We start from the raw sequence: 24,091 nt of genomic DNA on the forward strand, positions 1-24,091 counted from the left end.
TCCAGCCTCAAGCAAGTCAAATGTTTTGGGAGAACTGGAGACTAAACTGATGGGTGGGAAAGTGCCTGTCTTTGCATTCATAAGAATGCTTCTCCTATGCATTCTTTTTTAAAAAAAGTTTTTTATTAGTAGTTCAAAATTAAAAACATTGGAAATAGATATGACATCACTGGTCCCAAGCATCTTCCAACACTTTAAACTAATACATAATATACTAATGATAATATGATAATATATTCCTTAGACCTTATACATTATTTAAACATAGTATAATAATAATAATTTATACTTTATTCCTATACAATTATACATATCTATATCTACATGTACCTATCTATACAATTCACATACATATTTATCTATAGTAACCTATATTTATTTATTTATTTATTTATTATTCGTATTTCTGTGCTGGCCACTCTCCGAGGATTCTGGGCGGCTTACACCAAAGACAATATATTAAATAGCATATTGCCTCCAACAATCTGGGTCCTCATTTTACCCACCTTGGGAGGATGGAAGGCTGAGTCAACCTTGAGCCAGTGAGATTTGATCCGCTGATCTGCTGAACTAGCAGTCAGCTGAAATAGCTGCAATACTGCACTCTTAACCATTGCACCACCTCAGCTCAATGATATGATTCTAATCTAACACTACACATTTGTCTCGGCTATCCTCCTTTTATCTAACCATTCGTAGAATTTTGTCCAGATTTTATAGCACAACGTTTCGCTTTTATCCTTGAGTTCCAAGGTGAGTCTATCCATTTCTGCACAGTTGAAAATTTTTAGTAGTATTTCCTCTTTCCCCTATGCATTCTTGTATATGACAGTGATTCTAAAAATAGGTGTGGGAAGCAGAAAAGTTAACTACTGTAAATGTGCTTTTTTTCTACAAGATTGCAAAAGATCAAGGAATCCCAGTATAACTGGGTTCATGATGAATTTCCACCACTGACTAGTTTTAAAGTGGAAATATAGAGAAAAGGCACTTACTGCAACCTAGTTGAAAGGACATATGAAAGGAAGCAAGAGAAAAGATTTGAAGTTTAGTGGAAAACTGTCTTAGTAGAAGTTCTATAATTTCCACCCATGTAAAAAAGGAATATCAATTTGCTAAAAAGAATCAAGATTGAGAAATTGAAGGGAATTTTCCTGGAATAAAAGCAAGATAACAACATGCCTTATATGAGAGAGATTGGAAAAAAGATGAAGCTATATATAAATGGAACAGATGCGACAGAATTTTGGGCACATCTATTTCTATTAGACTGTTTCTATCTGCTGCCATAGTATTCTGTGGATGTGTTCTGGTTTAATAATGTGAAGCAGTCTTGTGATTGCTAATAAATCTTCCAACTCTGTTACTGTTAAATATCGTTCAGTGAATTTTTGTTAACAGAGTTGTACAGCATTTGAACATTATGGAAAGGAAGTGGTTTGGGCTTTGTGCAAACCTACAGTAAGTATAGCACCTCTCTACTGTCCATTAAAGCAGTCAGATTTTCTCAGGCTTCCACAAAGGGTTAATTCATTAAAGTTAATGTTGCTATTAATGTACCATAAATTTTGTTCAGTTTACAAAGAAGTCAGAAAAAGCAGGACTGCTTTAAAGAATAGCACAAAGGCCCTGTGCTAGTATATTGCAAGCATTTTTTCCTAATAGTGTTCATAGCATGCACAATTCTATTCTTTAACAAATTGATTGATGGGCTACTTTTGAGACAATTAAAGAAATCAATTAATTATTAATTTATTAGTTTTTTTTTTTTAAAAAGTTCATTACTGAGGTTCACAAGCTTATTAAATTTCTCAACTTTTTTCTAAGCCACCCAGACAGTGGTGGGTTTCAAATTTTTTTACTACTGGTTTTGTGGGTGTGGCTTGGTGGGTGTGGCATGGCATGGTGGGCATGGCTTGGTGAATGTGGCAGGGGAAGGTTACTGCAAAATCCTTATTTCCTCCCAATCAGCTGGGACTTGGGAGGCAGAGAATCGATGGGGGTGGAGCCAGTCAGAATTTTTACTACCGGTTCTCCGAACTACTCAAAATTTCCGCTACTGGTTCTCCAGAACTGGTCAGAACCTGCTGAAACCCACCTCTGCACCCAGTCACCTGATTGTGAGCAGCTAATAAATAAATAAACTTGACTTGCTCCTGCAAGTTGGAACCACAACTTCCAAAATCCATATACCACTAAATGGCAACAATTAAGGTGTATAGGAAATTTTATTTGCTACTATTTAGTGGTGATATGGATCTAACAATTATAGGGTTTTTGCAGCCTAGATATGATAATTGAATTCTGGATCTTAAGTTTCCAATTTCTTATTTTCCAAGTGGGAGAAAGTTGTATTAAGAATTGTACATCAGCCTTTCAGCCGAATTCCAAGCCTTATGCTGTCCATTATTTAACCAAATTCATTTTATGGAACAGACAACACATAGGTTCAGCAAATGAGAGAATTAAGCTTTACAGCTCACCAATGTGAGGTCTGTTAGGCAAAGCAGAAATCACTTGTCTTTTTTGTCAGAATGACACATACTGTTTGGTTTCCCTCAGTCCACTATTTATTGGTCCGATTTATATGCCACCCTTTTCCGGAGACTCAGGGCAGCTTACAATGCTTACAACACTATATAAGAAGGACTGTACAAATCTCATCTATGACAGAACACCTTTGTGATTATGATTAATCATGAAATACATTTCTAAATCAGATCATAAAGCAGGAAGAGATATACGAAAACTTTCAGTTCATCTCATGTATGTAGTTGGCTACTCATACTCAGTTTTGTGCTATCAAAATTGTACAACTAACTAATAATTTGTGAGAAAGGAAAATATTTTTAAAATGTTAGACTCCTATTGTAAGAAACAATAGCAACACTAGTAGCCACAAGAGGGCATGTTACACCATCTAATCCTTATTCTAAAATTATTTGATGGCACTCAATCAGTGATGAATGAAGGCGGATATACATGTTGCAGGATAATGTTGCAGGATTCAATCTGGGTTGATCACTGGGACCAGAGGCTTAGTTTCCTGCATAATCAATCAATTGATTTTTTAAAATGTTGAAAGGAGACACTAAAAATGAAAATGAATATTTTTAGTTCTATTTGAGAGGACCATGATAAATATTCAATTGAAATTGACTTGTGAAAAATCTGAATCCCCCCCATCAGATGTGTTTTGCCTGCATTTTGCTAATAGATGTTGACTTGTCCCAAATTGCTTTCTTCTGAAACTGGTTAATCCAAAAATCTCAATATCTCAAGTCAACACAGCTATTTGGCCAGTCAGCTGGAACTGATGGGTTATTGTCCTGAAGAGTTATTTATAAAAATAATAAATGTGGGATATAAATACCGCATTTTTCGGAGTATAAGATGCACTTCCCCTCCACCCCTTAAAAGAGGCTGAAATTTTGGGTGCATCTTATACTCCAGATGTAGCTTTTTTAAAGCTTTTTTTCAGCCCTAACGAGGCGCTAGCGAGTGAAGCGATCTTCTGCGCTTTGCCTGCTTTTCTTATTGCTTCTCTCTCCGACAATCAGCTGTGCTTTAGAAGCTGTTTTTTATTCCCAACTAAGGGATAAAAAGCATGCATGTGCGCTCAAAATCAGCAAACTAATGTGCTGAAGCTGACCAGATTAAGTACGCTAGCCAGATGAATACCTGGTAGGCAAAAAAAATTTTTTTCTTATTTTCCTCCCCAAAAACTAAGCTGCGCCTTATACTCTGGCGCATCTTATACTCCGAAAAATACGGTAAATAAATAGACATAACATGTCATGTTGCACAAGGCCAAGATAAAGCAAAAAAAAAAAAGCAACAAATAGCCAATCACTATGATTCTTCAAGATATTAAATCCTTCCAGATACACAACTCTGAGTGCTACTTATTCAAAAGATCATACAGATATTTCATCCTTCATCTGCAATGTATTTTCTAGTAAGGGAATGGAATAACATTCCATTCTGGAAAGACAGAGGAGAATTATAAATGTGACATGAGATGCCCCAACACTCAAGCTGTAAAGTTCTGTGAATAAAAAAGAGTGATTTTACAAAAATGAAACAAAAAATTCAAACAAATAAAGGACCTCCACCTCACTAACCTTTTTTTTTAAAGAGAGAGCACTTCAGGCAGCAATCAACACAATCATTTTGTGTTATTTGCATTATAAGAGGACCAGTTGCTTTGATTCAGTAATTACACTGTGTATTATATTTTGTTCTAGGTCACTTTATACTCTACCATAGTTTCTATTATGCTACAATATTTTGCAGGATCACATAGGCCAGTTTTACCTCATTCAATTAGGGATTGTCAACCATTTTTATTCTGGTTTTGTTTTATAGAAGCATGCATACTCAACGCCTACATGCATTTTAATGTACGCAAACCAGCATAAGACATTTAATGAGCAACAGTTGATTTTTCTACATCCGGGTTTCATATTTTGACATTTCGCAATATCTCAATTTAAAATTGTATCTGTCCCTTCAGTGGCTATAGCATGTCAAATGTATGATTCAAAATCCTAGCGATATTATAATGTCTCTGAGTTAAAATACAGGCAGATATCTCTGTCTTTCCCCACATCATTCCATAAGTGACATAGTTGAATTCTAATATTACAAATAGTTGGCTCATGCATCCATAGGTAGCTAGTCCTGAATCCTCCTCAAAAAAAGTCTAAGAAATGGCCAATTCCTCCCACTCCTCTTTTCTCTCCTCTTTTTTCTTTTTTCTTCTTTTTTTTCTCCAAACTTTATCATGCAGTACATGAAAGTCAAGAGTAGGGCACCATTTGCTTTTCTAATAGCTGTACATTAACAATATTATTTGCTTTTCAGTTGCTTGCATCAAGAACTGCTGCTTGTAACTATAAGATACTTGTCAATATCAGGTGGTTTAAATTGAAAAATGTCAATTTATAATATACTATGTGGAATATAGTCAGTGATAAACAACCCTTTTTTTGAAAATTAAAGTTAAATTAAACATCTATCTCTGATAGTAATGGCCTGTTTTTGCCAGTCAAGACTGTTGATGGATAGAATATCTGATTCATAAATCTAGTGCACGCCTTGATGTGACATCCATAAATGGGTGGAATAAATTGCAATCAGTGGTCTGCACAGCAAGTATGAAAAGCTAGGCTGTGTACTAAATTATGAACCTTATGCTTTAATGATTTTTATTGCTGTTTTGTTGTGATGCCGTTTATTATAGTTAAGTACTTTGGTCCATGAGGCATTGGAGAGCAGTCAATGAAACCAACCAAGTTAATGGAGCTCTGACATAATCTAAATGTTCTAATAAATTATTAAGAAATCCTGACCAGCAAATCTCAGTCTGTGTTAAATTTTTGGTTTCCTATAAAAAAAAACACTAGGCTATCTTTATCACTAACCTTTTGTGAGCTTATTTTCACTAAACTCAATCCCTATTATCTTTGTGTTCTCTTAGTAGCAGCTATTTCTTTTTTCTTTTTCATGTTTACCTTCCTTTTCCTAACTCCACTTTTCTCTTTCCAGCTGTTGGTTTTCTTCCCAACTGTTGGTTATGGTAGTCCTTCGGCTTTGAAGAAGATGCACTGTTCAGAAGTTCAACTATGGATACAGAAGTGCAAAGTCTAGCACAACTGGGGCACTGAAAGTTTATGGTTGTAATAACTGTTGGTGTTATTCTGTGTTACCACTCATGGTTTTTGGTGGACCCAATGCTAAGAAGCTTCTACTCCCTTGGAAGACAGGTCCACCAAGGGAGTAGAAGCTTCTTAGCATTGGGCTCACCAGTGGGTTCTGTCAGCAGCTACATCTTCTAGTTCCCTTGGCTAAATATTACAGTGGCATAGGGATTCTTTCATAGGTTCTTGTGTGGTTGACCTCGAGGTCTCTTTCCAGACTCCATTACAATATAGAGCAACAAAGTGTACAACAGTCATCCATTGTGATGATGCATCCCACTTAATTCATCAGGGCTTTAATAATCAGGGTTTTGATGCTAGTGGACTCTCTGCAATTGAAGACCTTCAGTTGGAGACACCATCATGCCAATGAATACTGAGGATGAAGTAGGGAGTTGTAGCCACTTTTCTAACCCGTTCTCTCATGCAAGGGTGGGGAGTGTTATCTTAGAAAGGCTGTCCAATCACCTTGGTTGCTACTGGAATCTCAGCTGCTCTGGGTACTGAGACAAATGTCCACTGCCACCCATTTGCAGGTTTGTAACTGCAATTGCCAATGGTCATCTCTACTTGTGCTTCACCACTCCCCCATTGCCACAGGACTCAGCAAATTAGGTTTGGACTGAGATGATTTGCAGATGTTGTAGATGATGAATTGCCCAACAGAAACCTGTGAGAAGTGAAGTTCTAAGTGGAACAGCCCTTGCACAGGGGCAATCCCACTCTTTCGGCAGATGAGACCTTAATATAGTGGCTGTCAGCTTCAAGGTTGACAGTGGCATGATGAACCATTACAGCTGAAGATCTCTCCTGCTGCATTGGCTGACCAGGATGTCAAAGTGTCTTATGCTCAGAGTGCTCCAATAATAGATGGCTAACTCATAAAAATCATAAACTGATGAAATATTACCGTATTTTTTTGGAGTATAAGATGCACTGGAATATAAGACACGCCTTTGTTTTTGGGGACGAAAATAAGAAAAAGGCTAATTGGAAGGTGGATCGGCCTCCTGGAATACCCCCAATCAGCTGTTCCCAGAGGTGAATTTTAGCAACAGGTTCCTTGGTTGTGAGCTCGGTGCCTTGCTTTTTTTTTTTTTATCCCCTGCGTCTGAAAGCCTCCGAAACAGAGCTTCAGGGAAAAAAAGCCTCTGAAGCTGTTTGGGGGCTTCTTTTCCGAAGCTTTGTTTCTGATGCTTTTTTCAGCTTTTGAAACCTCCGTTTGAGAAGCTGGGTGGGGCTACATTCAGATTATGTATTTCATCCTCTCTTTTTTTGAGGAAAAAAGTGGGTCTTATACTCCAAAAATACGGTACTTAAAAGACTTAAATACACAAAGCATAATTTTCTCCCTTCAAACGCTCTCTCTCTCTCTCTCTCTCTCTCTCTCTCTCTCTCTCTCTCTCTCTCTCTCTCTCTCTCTCTCTCTCTCTCTCTCTCTCTTTCTTTCTCTCTCTCTCTCTCTATAATATAACCATACTTTCAAAGAATTATAATTCCTTTGCTCTACTTTGCGGAATAGATACTTTGATTTTGCAAGAAGATTTAGAATTGAAGACTTTTCATGAAGCAAGTTTGATCTCACCAGATGTATGAGATTTCAAACACCATCAAATTTCAGACTGCAGATGGAAGCCCAAGAGGCCCTGACAGTAATAGCTCAACTCAACTAGAGGACGTTGACTTGCAACTGCACCCTAAAGGAAACAAGAAAGAAATTGTATTCAGGACTGGAGAACATACTCACTACATTTAAGTATAAGATAGAGAGAGGAAATAGGTTATGAACATTGGCTCTCCAGAAATTCAAAACATCTCCAAACAGACTGTAATTATGTGATCACTTTTACTAAAATGCTTCAAAAATCAGTTCCCTTACGAAATTTAAAAGGTAAATATAGTCATCACTGAGGGCAGAAACATCATAATTACTTCCATAATGCCAAAAATGTAAATGCATTTCAAAAGTTCAGAAATTCAAAATGCACTTCAAAAGCACAAAAGCACTTCATTTTATCTGTTATAAAATCAGAATATAATCAGATGCAGTATATATTATCGTATTTCCCCGAAAATAAGACAGTATCTTATTTTCTTTTGAACCCTGAAATAAGGGCTTGGCCTTATTATTGGGGGTCTTATTATTTTGGGCATGCAGGAGGCTCTGAGCGGCCTGCGCACTCACAACCGGGAGTCTGGCAGAGAGAGGCTCCCTTCACATGCTGTCATCAAGCCCCTCCCTTCCCACAGTGTGTGTGTGTAGAACGAGAATGGCCTGAAGGCACCAAGCCGCGTGAGTGCCTGTCCCCACCCCCCACTTGCGCATCTCCCAGGCCTTACCACATCAAAATAGGTGAAGCTGGTGAGCACCAGGTCCTTGAGGAGCTCATAGCCAATGCTGCCAGCACCCACCACCAGCACCCACACGGAAGCCATGGCCTGGGCCAGCTCTCCCTGCAGGGTCCAGCTCCAGCCATCACCATAGAGTGGGAAGCACACTCCCAGAGCAGCCACTATCCTGGCTGGGGTTTGGAAGCCACAGAGGCAGAGTTTGGGGTAGAGAAAGAAAGACTTCTGCTGCTTCTGCTGCTTTCCTTGCATGCAGCCAAAAGCAGAAGCAGCATAAGTCTTTCTTTCTCTACCCCAAACTCTGCCTCTGTGGCTTTCAAACCCCAGCCAGGGCAGCGGCCACTCTGGTAGTGTGCTTCCCACTCTATGGCGACGGTCACCAGAGGCCTCCCCTTCCCCCCTGCTCATCTCCACTCCGATCGCTCAACCGCTGACTGACCGGAGCACCCGCCGGCGAGCCCAGGAAGCCCCTCTGCCTCGAGAGTCATCGGACTGGACAGTGATCAGGCCAGACTCTTCCTGGGGAAGGGAGCCTCGCAGGACTCTTGCTTGCCCTCCCTTCCTCCCGCAGGTCAAGTTTACTCTTTCCAGACACTGGACAACCACACCGAGGACAGCCCCGACAGACACAACTTGGCCGGCTCAGCCACAGCCAATGCCCCTCGCCCACGGCTGAGCTTGGCTGCAGGGGGCCGCTGGACCTTCGCAGGCGGCGGCAGCAGCAACACCTGCATCACCTCAGCCATTCCTGCTGAGACTCACAACTGCTGTTGTAGTCCTCACGACAGCCTGCTGCACATGGAGGCCTCTCTGCCGCCAGTGGCAGATGCTTGCACTGGAGCTGCTTGGCAGGTGCTCGGTAGCGCAGGCTATGTGGACACAGCAACTGGGCACAGGGGCAAGAGTGGGTGGGCCACCACTATGGCACAGGAGCAGAAGCAGGCACTCGAGGTCTACGGTCGGTGCCACGGGTGGCGAAAGGGGAGGGGGGGCATAGGAGTTCGCAGGGATGTCGCTGCCTTGGAAGGGTTGGGGGGTGAAGGACCTGTGTGTGCATGTGGGAGAGAGGTGGGCTATTTTTGGGGGGAGGACATGTATTTAGGCCCATCCCAAAAATCAGGCTTGGCCTTATTTTCAGGACATGTCCTATTTTTGGGGAAACATGGTAATTGAACTCCTTCACACTTTCACAATGTGTGACCAATATCAATAAACTATAACTATAGATTTGAAGGCAGAGCTATTTTTGAAGTCAAAGAAATTGATTTTCACTAACACATATTTATATTTCACTAACACATACAGCAACATAATTGTCTTCTCTGTTGATTGCATATTTACATCTTAAGTATGGTAATCTTCAGGATTTCAGGTCTTTGTGTGAATTATCAATATTTAGCATAAACTACTTAAAATATGGCAAACCTAAAGCAAAACAGGCAAACTACCCATTTGTCATGCATGAATTTCAAGGCTCTCTTCTAATACTAGACACTTTATTACAACATCTTCATATAGTAATATGAACCATATGTTATGTTAATCCAGCCCCTCTGATTTGTAAACCATGGCTCTTTCTTGGAAGAGTTCTGTTTTAACGTACTATAACATCTGCTGCTAATTTGGTGCCATCCAGATGTGTTTGACTTCAAAATTCCCAGGAATAATATCTGTTGCAGAACCAATTAGCTCATGCAATGACGACAGTTGTTCCGAAGCTGAAGTTGGGCCTGTTTTAGGATTTGGAAGGAGAGGATGGCTATTGTTCATCAAATGAGACAATTTCCTATATTTCAGGCAAAATTCTATGTTTATTGCTATTGCTAATAAAGCTCGATTTTAGCCTAGCAAGGTAACACCTATGCATATGTGTCTATGAATTAAGTCTCATATGAATTAACTCTCTCCAAACTATTTGTTTACATAGTCTTTCTTTAAGAATATAATTTTGAATTAAGGAAGAGAGAATACCCACAAACACAGAGCGAGAGAGACAACTAGACAATGGAATACCTTCTCTTTTGTGCATTAACACAAAAGCAGTCACTTCAAGATGCCTTTATATGCAGCCAAAAGTGGCCCTTTTGTTTCTGAAGAAACAGGAAGTGAACCATTTCTAATCAGCAGTGGTTCTTGGCCTCCCAAAAGATGCTTATCTCTCTCTCCCAGGCTACCAACTGTAGCTTCCGGAGTCAGAGAGATTCATTTCTTGCACAGACATATCTCAGCCCCTCATATGTGAAGAGTGTTCAACAGATGATTATTTTTGGAACAATTTACATTTCATATTTAAACTGAGTTTGAAATGTTTTAAAACGTATTTCCTAGAAAGATGGAAGGAGAGGGAAATAAAAACAGGCATAAATGAGAGGAATCTAGTTATTATTTCAGTTCTTTTAGAACTCCTTATGGGGATAAGAGCCCGAGCAATAGCCTGAGCTATTGTAGGAAGAACAGAAGACACTTGATTTAATTTTATAAAAAATGATTCAAACTGATTATATTGATAAAATCAGCTTGCATTCTAAATGCAAATTTACATGTTGCTAGTTGTTACTGGAAAATCCTTTGTGCTATAGGGAATTCCCCCCCCCAAATTAAAAAAAAACAAAAACCAGTATATTCCTACAGTCCTACAAGTGCTCTTTTGCTGCTGTGCTACAACCTGAGAAACTAATGAAATATATGTGTGGTTGCTCATTTTGTGAGCCATGAAAGTGCAGAATGCAAATTCTCATTTAAATATCACATCAGAGCATCGTCTTACTCAGCCTGCCCAATTGATCATCCTGGACAGGAACGATGTATGTGCTTTCTGTTCCAGATGTACCTTCCCTAATAAGCAAAATTTCTCTGAGATTTGGGGTGTTCTGCATCCTTTGGTTATTCTTTTGTTCTAATTTCTATTTTTCTCTCTGAGCTTGCTTCCTGACCTGACTTACTTTTTTGTACTGACTTACAATAGCAGGATTTCAACTGTCCCTCGGGGTTTCCTAGTTATTAAGTTATTCACTTTTCTAGTACTGTACTCAGTTTCATAACTCTGGGAATGTCCTGGGAACATCCTTCTTATAAATGTTCAGTTTTCATAATACAGTCATACAGAGCTTATTGCGATGATCTTTGAAAGGCCATCTTATTTTCTATGTAACTGAAAGTGATTCTTTGAGGATGGTGGGGTCAGATAATTGTCTTGGGATCCCCATCATCAGAGAATTTCTAGTGAGAATCCAAAAAGAACTTTCTTGGTCACCACTTTCAGATTTTACAATTCCCTATTCAAATACCAGCAAGTCTTTTATGAAGCCCTTTATATTGATAGAATAGTAGGATATATTTTAAATGAATGAATAACAACCAAGGTTTCTTAAAGTTAATATATATGTGATTTCAATTTACCAGTCAGAGTATAAATGATGAGAGCACTTTTGAGGGGGAAAGTATATATGCAATGATTGAACTTTTATCATAATCAATATGCCAAGAGTTATTTTTATGTCTAATCTCACTTTCTGTTATTAGCTACAATAGATGAGACCGGAACCTCACAATTCACCTTCAAATTCTGAAGACAAACCATCAGTTCTTGGAGCTCAGATGTATTAAATATAACAGAGAAGAGAGAGTGAAGAAGGGTGTCTTCTTTCATACTTTCCCATTTTCCATGGAACAATGGAATCATTATATGAGTAAAGTTACTGATTGATAGGAGTTCACTTTAATTGAGAAAGAACTATGTATCACACTTTCCATGTTTTCAGTCTCTTGCATAGCTACATGTATCTTAACATGACTACAAAATCAGCAATGTTCATCATGTTTCCGTCATAACTCGTAACTAGCTATCCTGCTCAGGAAATGTATTCCATCAAGAATTCTGAAATCAATTTTCATTCACACTAGGAAATACCAACCTTTCTGGTTCTCACACCCAAGAGCATGTAAGTTGAAATTTATCCTATTTTTAGTATGATTTAGTATTATTTTTAGATTTCTTTTGGGAGGAAAAGCAAGTCAAAGTCTGCCACTTATAGTCCGGATGGGCTTGCTGTTTTCTTTTATTCAATCCCACACTTCAATATAATGAGAGAATACCAGGAAACCAGGCAGTGTGGACAGGAGGAAAAACAAGTGACTGAAAAGAGCAGCCAGGAAATAAGAAGGTTGAAGGTGATGAGAATAATGACTCTTCTACAATGGTATGGATAGGAACTGATATCAGATTTGTGGAATTCGCCTTTATATGGCTAAAACTCTGGATTCAGTTGACCACTCAAACCAGTTCTCACTGCTTCACTTTCAAGGGAACAAATGTTTCTGTAGCTGCTGCAGTGCAAACCTCTCCTTACCACATGAGAACAGAGTGCTAAGGTGCTTGTTGGAAATAAAATTAATGAGAAATTATCTCTGAGTGTTTTTCAGAGCACTATAGGCTTATATATCATGGTTGGTAAATCTCTATTTCTCCAAATAAGAACAGTCCAAATGCTTGAAGTGTAATGCCCTGAGGAGGATTTCAGTATAACCATCTTCCCCAGATTCCCCAGATTCATCATAGATTAGATTAGACAACAATTTAGATTAAATATCTACTGTCCAGTAGTTTATTAAATAAACTCTCCTTTTTGGTGCACCATCAACTACAAAAAGCTCTGAAAGAAATGGATTGTTTAAATCTTTTTCCATTTTTGGGACTTGGCTTAGAAGCTCCTGCAGCCCTACCAGATAGACAAGACTGAGAAATAGTCGGTGTCCAACCGAAAGATAGTTTTATTAGAAGAGGTTTACAGAATCTTCCAAGTCTGAATGTGCTGCCTTTTCTCCCTTTTTTAATCTAAATGAGAACTGAAGAGAGGAGATTGTTTGAAGCATATTCACAAACTATTTTCTTGGCTTGAGGTCAGGTTTTGTTCTTCAAACCCATCTTCTTTATTCATGACAGCTACATTGTTCACTCATATTGATGATCTATTGCAGGTCTTAGATAGGGGAGTGCAACCCGGCAAGGTTTAGATCTTTCAGTGTCATTCAATATCATTGACTATGGTATTTTTCTGGACTGGCTAGGATGATTGAGAATTCAGGACACCATTTTCCAATGGTTCAGTTAATTTTATAAGTGCATTGTCCCAGCTGGTGTGTATGGAAATGAAGGGTTGAGCCCTCAGTCTCTACAATATGGAATTCTTCAGGGCTTGATCTCCTGTCCCATCATCTGTAACATAGCAATAGCAATAGCACTTAGACTTATATTCCGCTTCATAATGCTTTTACAGCCCTCTCTAAGTGGTTTTACAGAATCAGCATATTGCCTCCAACAATCTGGGTCCTCATTTTATCCACCTCAGAAGGATGGAAGGCTGCGTAAACCTTGAGCCAGTGAGATTTGAACTGCTGAACTGCAGCTAGCTGCTAAACATCTGCATGAAGTCACTGGCTTTTGGAGGTCATCCAAAAGTTTGAGGTTTAGTATTGGCAATATGCTGATTATACCTGGTAATACACTTATATCCCGGGCTGTTCAGGAAATGAAGCTAAAATCATGACTTCAGTGTCATGAAATGACAGAAAATTGACCATTATTTAATATATTTTCATTGCATTTTTTATTAATTGAAGAGGTACTTATGGGAGTTTCTACTTCAAGTGCCAAAATATCTTGGCTAGTTTTCATTTTGACTAGGTTGGGGTGGAGTATGAATTCTATTTGCTGTTCTGCCTTTGGCAGTTAAATGTCTTAGGTTGCCATTATCAATACTTGTGAAATGGTAGAAAAAAATGCACCACAGGTCATCGCCTTTTGTTTGGAAAAAGTCCTAGAAAGCAATGAGAATAGGAGAAGTTCTATAACACAAGTTTGAGAAAAGATACAAATCTTGAAGAAACCATCAAGCTGAGCACTTTTTTGATATTTCTTCATTATTCTGCTTCAAATTAGCCTCATTATGAGCTTGAAGAATTTGTGTGAAGAAATCACCAGAATATCAAAATAAGCAAAAATACTATTTCTTCCAGGGATGGTCTGTATTTATGAGGAACAGAGATGTTGTCCAATCAATCAAGTTGGCAAACTATTCATAATCCTTCCCTAAAGTTTGTCAATCCAGCCTCCTTTCTTAAAAACCTGACTATTCTTTTGGAAACAAACAAATTTCTTTCACAAACCTCAGATCATTTCCCAAGGAGAAATGATGATTCCATACGTTTGAATCACATTTCTCCAAACACAACAGCAATCAGGTAATAATTTCCTAGCTTTTCCTCACTAACTGTGGGTTAATAACAGCAGTCAATCAGCCAGCTGGAAAATTGACTGGTAAAATATTTTAAATAAAAATCTCAGTAGGAACTGAGACATATATTTTGACCTTCTATGAGAGCACAAAAATGAAATATTTACCTGGGGCTGCTGCCTAGCTGATGAGTCAGCTGGAAAAAATGCAGAACATTAAATGTGAGACACAGAAAAACAAATTTCTAACAGTGTTTTATGTAAATTCAGACCACTTAACATTTAGAGGTACTGCACACATACATAATATAGGTGCTTGTAACACTGTAAAAGGGAAATAACCTGTTGCTGAAAAGAGATGAAGGAGATCATTGTAAGGAAAGAGAGACATTTTTCATATAAAGAGCAATACAGGCATGCAAAATTAAGTTCATATTTTTAGGATATGTATCAACAATCTCAATTGGGTACTCTTCGTTTGTTTTAAATTTCAATGTGCATAATTCTAGCAAGTAAAATCGGCTTTTCGTTATGAAAATTCAAAACATGGAGGCTTTCAATTTGGAAATGGTTGATATAAAATCATTAATTGTTATCATCTATTATGAAACCAAGAAATGGAGCATTAGAATGCTTTGTTACATTCCAGAGCTTTTTGTTATATCTTAGCTTTGAGTGACTTTTATATTTTTTTAAAAAAATGGTTTAGCTTCATAGGTGAATGTTGTTTGGATGGGAATGGATGGCAAAGGATGTCCTTGGTCTTTAGGTGGCATCCCTTGCCCACCTTTAGCCCACCTTTAGGGCTGAGTCCTCTGAAGTGGCTGTAAGAGGCTTACAGTCACTGGCTTTGTAAGTTATAATCAGCATCTTGGATTGCATTTAGAAACTCCATGGAATCCAGTGGTGTTATATCAGCCAATCATGAAATGTCTAGAACATCCCACACTGCCATGTACTATCTTAAAGCCAGCCTGTTTTCAGTCGTTATTATTCTTCACTTCTCCTAAGCACAGGAAAAGCCACATGTGTGGTCATTTTCCTGAGATTTTTTCTTAGGCTATCAGATCTTAATAGCAAAAATTGAACTCTGCTAGTCTAATAGTCATCCAGGATTTTGCAGGCCAAATTTTATAGCCTTACCCTTTTTCAGATTCTGTAACTAGACCTTCAATTGGACAAAATGTTCTTTTTCTTTAAAATGAGGTGATCTTTTTGTCTAGAAAGTTTTACAGCTATATAAACCCATTTTTATTTTTCTTATAGAACTCTGCCTGAGAATTGTACTGAACTATAATAATAATAAAAAAAGGAATGCATGTAGTCCAAATTACTAATCGCAAGATAATGTTTTTATTGTCCTAGGCACTTTGCAAAGCTAAACAGGAAGAACACATGGATTAACACCAAAATGGCTTTCAGTGTTTAAAAGATTGGATCATGCTGGCTGACTCCTAAACTGTACTGTTTTATTAATAAACTCATTTGAATTAATAGGCCAGTAGCTGGTTTGATTGTATATGGAGAAATTGAAATCAATTGATAATGTAGAAGGCAAATCCTGCTACAGGGATGTTCCAAAGATCAATAGTGTTTGTCAGAAATGCTAAAGAACTGTGGGAAAGAGAATGCTAATGGTCCTACTTGAGCTCCCCTCCCTTTCATTTTCACCAGTACAAAAACAGGAAAACTATAAAATACTTAGGCCAAAAATTGCATAATGAGCTTTTACTGTGAGTTTCAAGACATGCAGCACATGGTTTTACATTGGCGAATATTGATGCAGACAGTTATAGCAGCTGTATTTCATGGAAGTTACCAAACCAGATGTTCTTTCAGATGCAACAATGTTATATTTGACATTTATTTAATTAATAGTATCAATAAAGTAGCTGTCAATTGTCTCACCAGGCTTAAGGTTGACTCAGCCTTCCATCCTTTCTAAGGTAGGTTAAATGAGGACCCAGTTTGTGGGGGCAATAAGCTGACTTTGTATAAAATATACAAAAGTATGAAGGCTATTGCTTAACGCATTGTAAGCCGCCCTGAGTCTCCGGAGAAGGGCGGCATATAAATCAAATAAAAAAAAAAAAAAGATCTTTCCTTCCCTATATTGGCATAAATTTATCTGTATAATCTGAGAAATTATAGAGAAAAATCTAGTTAGAAGGATACATTCCATATCAGTCATATAGTGTTCAACTTCTCGAAAGAGTCTGATTCTGAATATATGGAAAGAAGCTGTACTTACTCAGTTCTCAAAGAAATGACTACTGTGAATGCTCAGGTACAGTATATTGTTTAGGGACATCTGGGGGGAGGGGTAGTCCTAAAAAAGTCAAGGGAGAGGCCATAATTGTGCACTTTTTTTTATATGCAATGCATCTTGAGTTTTTTGGCACTCCACTCCCCCAGCACTGCAGATGCTGTTGATGCTGGAGTGTTTTCATTATGTGATATATTCCAAGGAATATCAGTTTTGCTGAAATTGAATTATAAAATTTATCCTCAACTGAACTTGTGTAATTTGTTTTAATTGAGCATGTACAACATGCTGGGGTGTTTATTTAAACAAACAGATCAGTAACATGGAATGTGTAACTCAGACTGCTTTGTGAAGTTTATCCTACATGGTGATTCTCTCACAAATAAACTTCTACATTCTATTTCCTATATCATTCAGACTAAATATCTTCTTAATTTTTAATATATTTAAAAATATATTTTCTATATGTACAAATATATTCTGAAATGCAAAGCTGACATGTGTCATCATATAGGAGATGGAAGGTAATAGTTTTTGCAATTCAGACTTCAACAATACATAGAAGAAGTATCGCCAGATGTGCAAGTTGGATTCAGAAGAGGCAAAGGCACTTGAGGTCACAGTACTAACATCCAGTGGATAATGGAAAAGCCAAGGGAGTTCCAAAAAGACATCTGTTTCTGCTTTATTGATTATACTAAGGCTTTTTACTATGTAGCCTACAACAAACTTTGCATAGCCTTTTAAAAACATGGGGATATCAGGCCACCTCATTTGCCTAGTAACATGATGAATAGGGAGCAACTGTTAGAGTTGGATAAGATGCAATTAAATAGTCCGAAATTGAGGATTAGTGAAGCAACATTGTGTACCATCCCTTTATTTACATGTATTCTTACTATATGAAGAATATATCATGAGCAATGCTGAACCAAAATAAACAGAAATTAGAAATAAAATTGATCAGAAAAACACCAGTAATTTCAGATATGCTATCATTTTGATGGCAGGGAGTGAGAAAGACTGAAGGAATTTCTTAACAAAGGAGAAAGTTGGGACTGCAGAAATCTGTGTGGCATCAGTATTAACATGAAACAAAAAGACAATGCCAAAATGGAATGAGGTGATGAAGAAGTTGAAGTAGCTGTATTTTATCTTTGTAGGCTCAAAAATTCATAGGCTTGTGGTCGGTGACCATGAAACATGAAATATCTGCAATTTGAGAAAAAGACAATGAAGCATCTAGACAAAATGTGCAGAGACATCACACTGACAATCTATATTGCCAATGCTATGATTTTTCCCAAATGTAATTCATATTTAAAAAAATAAAAGTTGAGGCATTTGAATTATGGTGCAAAACAGCAAAAAGACAACTCATTGAAAGCACTAATGATGATGGTAAGCCTTAAATATTCTGAATGATATAATGCCACAACAACATCTGAAACAAAATTTATAGTTTTTTCTCCCATTTAGATTGCAAAATTGAGGCAAGCAATATATTTAAATATTTATGTCAGGGCACTTTGTCCTTCTGCATAAAGTTATTTTCAACATACTGCATCAGTTAATTTGCATCTTTGTATATATTGTTTTTGACTCCATTGTAGATCATTAAGAAAGGAGTCACTAATTAGCCACAATTAATCAGTATATTTATATAGTATCAACATACTAATACATGGAGACATAGACTACAGGACGTAGTATGGTTTCTTTCAATTTAGTAATTTATTGACACTGTTCTTATATATCCATCCTAAAAAATGCATTCAATAGATATCAATGTTATTTATATCTAAGTCTTATTTGGTCATAATGCATTTATGTAAAGAAGAAGACGTTTCTAGTGGCCTAGAAATTCAATAAGTAAATATAAAAATAAACTTTATATTTGTAAACTTTAAGCTTTATTTAAATTATTGGCTATGTCAGGATATAACAGGGAAATAGCTTAGGCTAATAACTGATTGTTTAAGAGCATGCCTAAAGTCAAACAATTCCTATTTGTGTCCTCTACCTTGTGCAAGAGATTAAGTTAATCAGAAATCAAAGAGGAAAACAAAATATTCCTTCTTGTTCTTTAACAAAGGACTAGTGGATCATCAATTACAAGCCTTGATTTCAGATTCTGAATTGATGTTTGCTAGAACTGTTGGTTCAGACATTAACAAATATTTTGCTTTATTAAATTCTGGGTTAGTTTCTTCATTCCTCTGAGGCTGCTGTCTTCCGATAACCAGAATTCCTATTCTTTTCAACTGAAGCAGCCAATATGTATATACATTCCTTTCTTCCCAGGAACTGACTAATCCTCAGCTCACATGTACATTCAGGACCCTCAAATATGCACCACAGCATAACCTGATAAAAAGCTGGAATAGGATGTGACATTTCTTTCACAAGAACTTTATCAGATGACTTTGTTCTGTATACTTTGTCTGGAATTACATTCTTTATGAATTGGATGTCTTTGGTTAGATAGTAATTTGAAACACGATAGTATTTTTTTAATTCCATTGCAACAGAGTCAATTGGTTATTGTGGCAAGTTTTCCCTTTGCCTCAGTTTGATATAACGAATGAGATCAGAATTTTCCAGCTGGCATAGTATTAGGATCTGAGCAGAGAATGAGCTTGTTATTGGGAATTTTTATTACTCTGTGATGTCATCCAGTAAAAAGGCAGGATGTTAAAAATATAAGTATATATAAAATAAAAATCATTAATGAATCATTGGAAAAATATCAAAAATATTTGGCTTACATACTATGATGGCATTTGAAAAAATATTTTCAGCTCAATTGTGAACATGTTACATTATTAAAGCTTCAACAGAACGTCTTAGTATGCAAATCTATTGATATTAGTTCTGGGTTATACATGTTTCTCAAAAAATATTATCACATAAGATAATATTTCTTGGAAGGATATATGTTTCAATCCTATCAATTGTTATAGATGTGTGGAAGTAACCCATAGGCAGTGGGTAGTAAATAGGCAGTTACTCTTCTATTCTGATGAAAAGCCAGCTCTACAGCTGATAACACATAAGAACAATCATATATTTTATGAATCATATATTTTTATGGGTTTTAAATTGGGAAGCTAATGATTTAATTCTTTTTAATTATCTTAACTTTTGTATTTGTATGTTTTTTAATTTTGGCTGTTCACTGCCCTGAGTCCCCTCTGGGAGAAGGGCGGTACAAATTAAATAAATAAATAAATAAATAAATAAATAAATAAATAAATAAATAAATAAATAAATAAATAAACAAACAAACTATGACTGTATAAAGAAATTTCTGTAAGCAATATTAACTAAAAGTGGGTGTGGGGAAAGAATGAAACAAAAAAAATAATTATTTTTTTAAAAAGTATCTAAGATTTCAAAATTTCATCATGTTCTTCATTATAAAAAATTAATTATATATTTGTATATAAACATCATTACTATTCAAATTTTATTACTGAATTAAACTCATGCAATGGGAAATTGTAGTGTCTAATTTTGCCTCACAACTAATCTACTTCAAAAGCTGAAAGTTGATAAATTAAAATTAATTAATTAATTAATGAACCAACATTTTGAATCCAGTACAATATTTTTTTCCTGTATGAAATTAATTTTGAAATCATGTAAAACATACTTTTCTAAAAAAAAAAAAAAAAAACACCTGATGGCATTGATTTGCAACATAAGATATTCCAACTCACTATTCCATATCTCATGTATGTTTCTTGTCTACATTTCTTGATGTAGAGTTTTAATTTTTGCAGAACAATGTTGGTTTGGTCCTCGAAAAGGCATTTTCATAGAGAATGCTTAAGAAATGTTGGAAGCCAAGAGAATATCAGAGCCAAACAATAAAACTAAGAGATACATAAATTATATTTTGATTGGTTTGTTTTTGTTTTTTTTTTAAATTTGATTTATATGCTGCCCTTCTCCGGAGACTCAGGGCGGCTTACAATGCGTTAAGCAATAGCCTTCATACTTTTGTATATTTATACAAAGTCAGCTTATTGCCCCCACAATCCGGGTCCTCATTTTACCTACCTTAGAAAGGATGGAAGGCTTGAGCCTGGTGAGATTCGAACTTGCAGTAATTGCAGGCAGCTGATGATAATAACAGTGCTTTGAGTCTACTGCGCCACCAGGGCTCTTTTTGTTTTATGTTTTATGCATGTTATACAGTATTCCTTTTATAATCCTTCCAACATTGTAAAGATTTCATTACACATTACTTGATTGAAAGCATTAATCTTATTTTCTACCTAGATTTTAAAAGAAAAGTTTTTCAACCATTTTAAATAGGATTACTCCAGAGCATTAATTTTTCATGATAGCTGGAGTCAAATTTAATTTTCTATCCAATAGAACCCAGTGTGCCTAACATTCTTCATTTCCTGCTATAGAAGAATGAAAAATTTGACAGAACTTTATAGCACCAAGTAATATTCTCCAATAAAGCTTGCAGAGAAATCAATGTCTTTTTCATGTCAAACATGTTTTAAAGTCCGGAAAATCAAAAGCATCTTTACATATGGTATCCACAGCTTTAAAAGAAAAACCCTAGCTATTTCTTCCTTCCATAAAAAGTTCACCATTAACTTGTCATTGCATTGCATTTCATCGCCTTGCAAGGTATTAACACTGGAGGTGCTCTCAACATGTCAGCATGTCAAACTTTTTTTTTTTCAGTAGAAAATGAATGAGCAATGACCCTCCTTAGCCATTTCTACAGGGACATTCCAGCTTTGATCTTTTAAATTTATCTACCTTTTAAATCCAGTGACTTTTGCCTAGTTGAATGGCTTTTATCCAGGGGTGTTATCTGAATTAGATCAAGCCACAGGTTCCAATAGCAACAACTAGTTCTTGTCTTGGCTTATCCTTCTCCTCCAGTTTGGCTGGCCCACAGCTGGCCTCTTAGCCTGAATCTTGTCTAGCAATGAACTGCCCTAGACTTGTTCTAAAGCTGTACCAGGTCACATTTACCTGCAGGGGTCATGGCTATGGAAAAAGAAACCAGCAAGGGCACATATAGCAGGTGTGTATAGGTGACCGGTCCAATCCTGTTGCTGGAAATTATGAGCTGTTCCTTTAACTTACGGGGCCTCTGAAGTTGAAATTTAACAAAAGGTTCAGCAGAATTGGACCATTCAATTTTTATCAACATAAAACAGAAAGATTGTGTATGCAAAATTACTTTTAAAATGTTTCAAAATGTTACTTCTATGTTGAACTTCCATTAAGAAGGAAGAGAAATACCTCCAAATTCTTTCCCCATCTCTATATCTGAAATAAGGAAGTACATATTTCAAATATAAATGATTGGTAAAAGAATTTTATTTTTGTAAAAGATGTTCTCAACATAAGGAAGGTGTGTGCAGCTGATCATTACAATTTTGAACACTGAAAAATAAGCCATTTTATCATAAGTATAGTACCTAAATTTTCATTTTCAAAGCTTTCCGGAGTCGAGATGAACTCAGAAAACATGCATTTTGTTATAGTCACTGCTTAGGTATTTACTGCTCAATTGGAGTTTAAAAGCAAGGAGAAAAAGGAGTGCACTGTATATTTTGAACATGTGTTTGGGTGAATACATAAAAGAATTCAAGGAACATAAAACTGCTTATTTTAGTAAATGAAGATTGAAAACAACTGTGTTGTAAATCTCATCTGTGGTTGGCCCAGTTTACTCTTAGAACGAAATTAAATGGACAGAAGTATAAAAATATATTTATTGTGACCCTCTCCCCTTCCCAGACTGGGTCTCAGTTCTTCAAGAAATAATGGAATCCTATCTAGACCCGGCATTCAGTACAGAGAAAACTCTGTACTGTCCAAAACTCAGATTAATCTTGCTTTTAAAATGTGTAATTCTGACTTGCAGGAAAAGAAAAGCATAACTGGGCATTATTGTGGTACAGTGGTGAAATCCAATTTTTTTTACTACCGGTTCTGTGGTCATGGCTTGGTGCATATAGTGTGGCTTGGTGGGCATGGCTTTGTGGGTGTGGCTTTGTGGGCGTGGCAGGGGAAGGATATTGCAAAATCTCCATCCCCACCTCACTCTGAGGCCAGCCAAAGGTGATATTTGCCAGTTCTCTGAACTGCTCAAAATTTCCACTACCAGTTCTCCAGAACCTGTCAGAACCTGCTGGATTTCACCCCAGCTGTGGTATCAAAACCCACTGAAAAAGAGGTTGCACATTCTCTTTTGAGGGAGGTCATCCATCAGACAACCAGTTGGTCCAGGGGTGAAATTCAGCAGGTTCTGACAGGTTCTGGAGAACCAGTAGTGGAAATTTTGAGTAGTTCAGAGAACCGACAAATACCACCTCTGGCTGGCCTCAGAGTGGGGTGGGAATGGAGATTTTGCAATATCCTTCCCCCAGGAGTGGGGGGGGATGGGGATTTTGCAGTATCCTTCCCCTGGAGTGGGGTAGGAATGGAAAGTTTGTAGTATCCTTCCCTTGCCATGCCCACCAAGCCACACCATGCCCACCAAACCATGCCCACAGAACTGGTAGTAAAAAAAATTGAATTCCACCAATGAGTTGGTCTATTATAAGATGGCTTTTTTCTGTGGGTGTATTGGAGCCTGATCTGACATTCAATGGGAATAGTATCAAAACAGTGATTCCTTAATGTGACTCTCAATAAATAGAAAAAAGCAGAGATAGTAACTATTATGGCTAAGTAGCCCAGCCTTCCTATGCAGATTGGTCTGTTCCCATTTCGCTCCACTACTATATTAATTTCACTGTATGATGCTCAAAAATACATATCAGATCACTGATGAAATCCTGTAGCAGTAGGAATATGGGTATGAAATATATGTTTAAAAAATGTGGTAGCTGGGAGGATTCTATCCTGAGGAACTATAGAAGATGATAGGGAATGTCTGATAAAAGACTGCTATTTTGTTTTGTGACTGCTCTTGTCCGCCATGACAAAATTTTAAAAATGTGCGAGACTCCCCAAGATAATAGTTTTGTGAGACTGTCAATATGATGTGGAAATTCTAAATGTGAGCTTCACATTAAGATGATTGTCTGCCCTTGCAATAGATAATACAGGACTTTAGTGCCCAAGTGATAGCACACTTCCTAGATCAATGCATGTCGATAGTCCAGTAAAAATGTAATCATTATCTAAATATACTATGTGCATAGTATTAAGAAACTTCCTAAAAAAACTGCATACAAATTACTATGCCAGAGGCTTTTAGAAAATAGCTAGCCAAATGTTTAAGTGCCCTTTCCCACATTTAATAAAGGTTATGAAGATTCTTAAGAATCTTCTGTTCAAGAAGAAACTGCTAGCTGCCCAGTAAGGCTCCCTCCACTGGCTTTATAACATTTTGTTCTCAAGTCCTTCAATTTCAGTATGCCACTATCTAAAGTTCTCTCCTGGGTTGGCTTGAAGCTAATTAATTTTAAATCATTCATTCTGTTTGCTTTCTTCTACGTGGGGAAAAAAAATCTTACTTTAAAAGTGCCTTTCAGCAGTTAGTTCTTGGTT

The sequence above is a fragment of the Pantherophis guttatus genome, chromosome 3 (assembly GCF_059756535.1).
Source record: "Pantherophis guttatus breed Tessera chromosome 3, ASM5975653v1, whole genome shotgun sequence".
In the NCBI taxonomy this organism is placed as follows: domain Eukaryota; kingdom Metazoa; phylum Chordata; class Lepidosauria; order Squamata; family Colubridae; genus Pantherophis; species Pantherophis guttatus.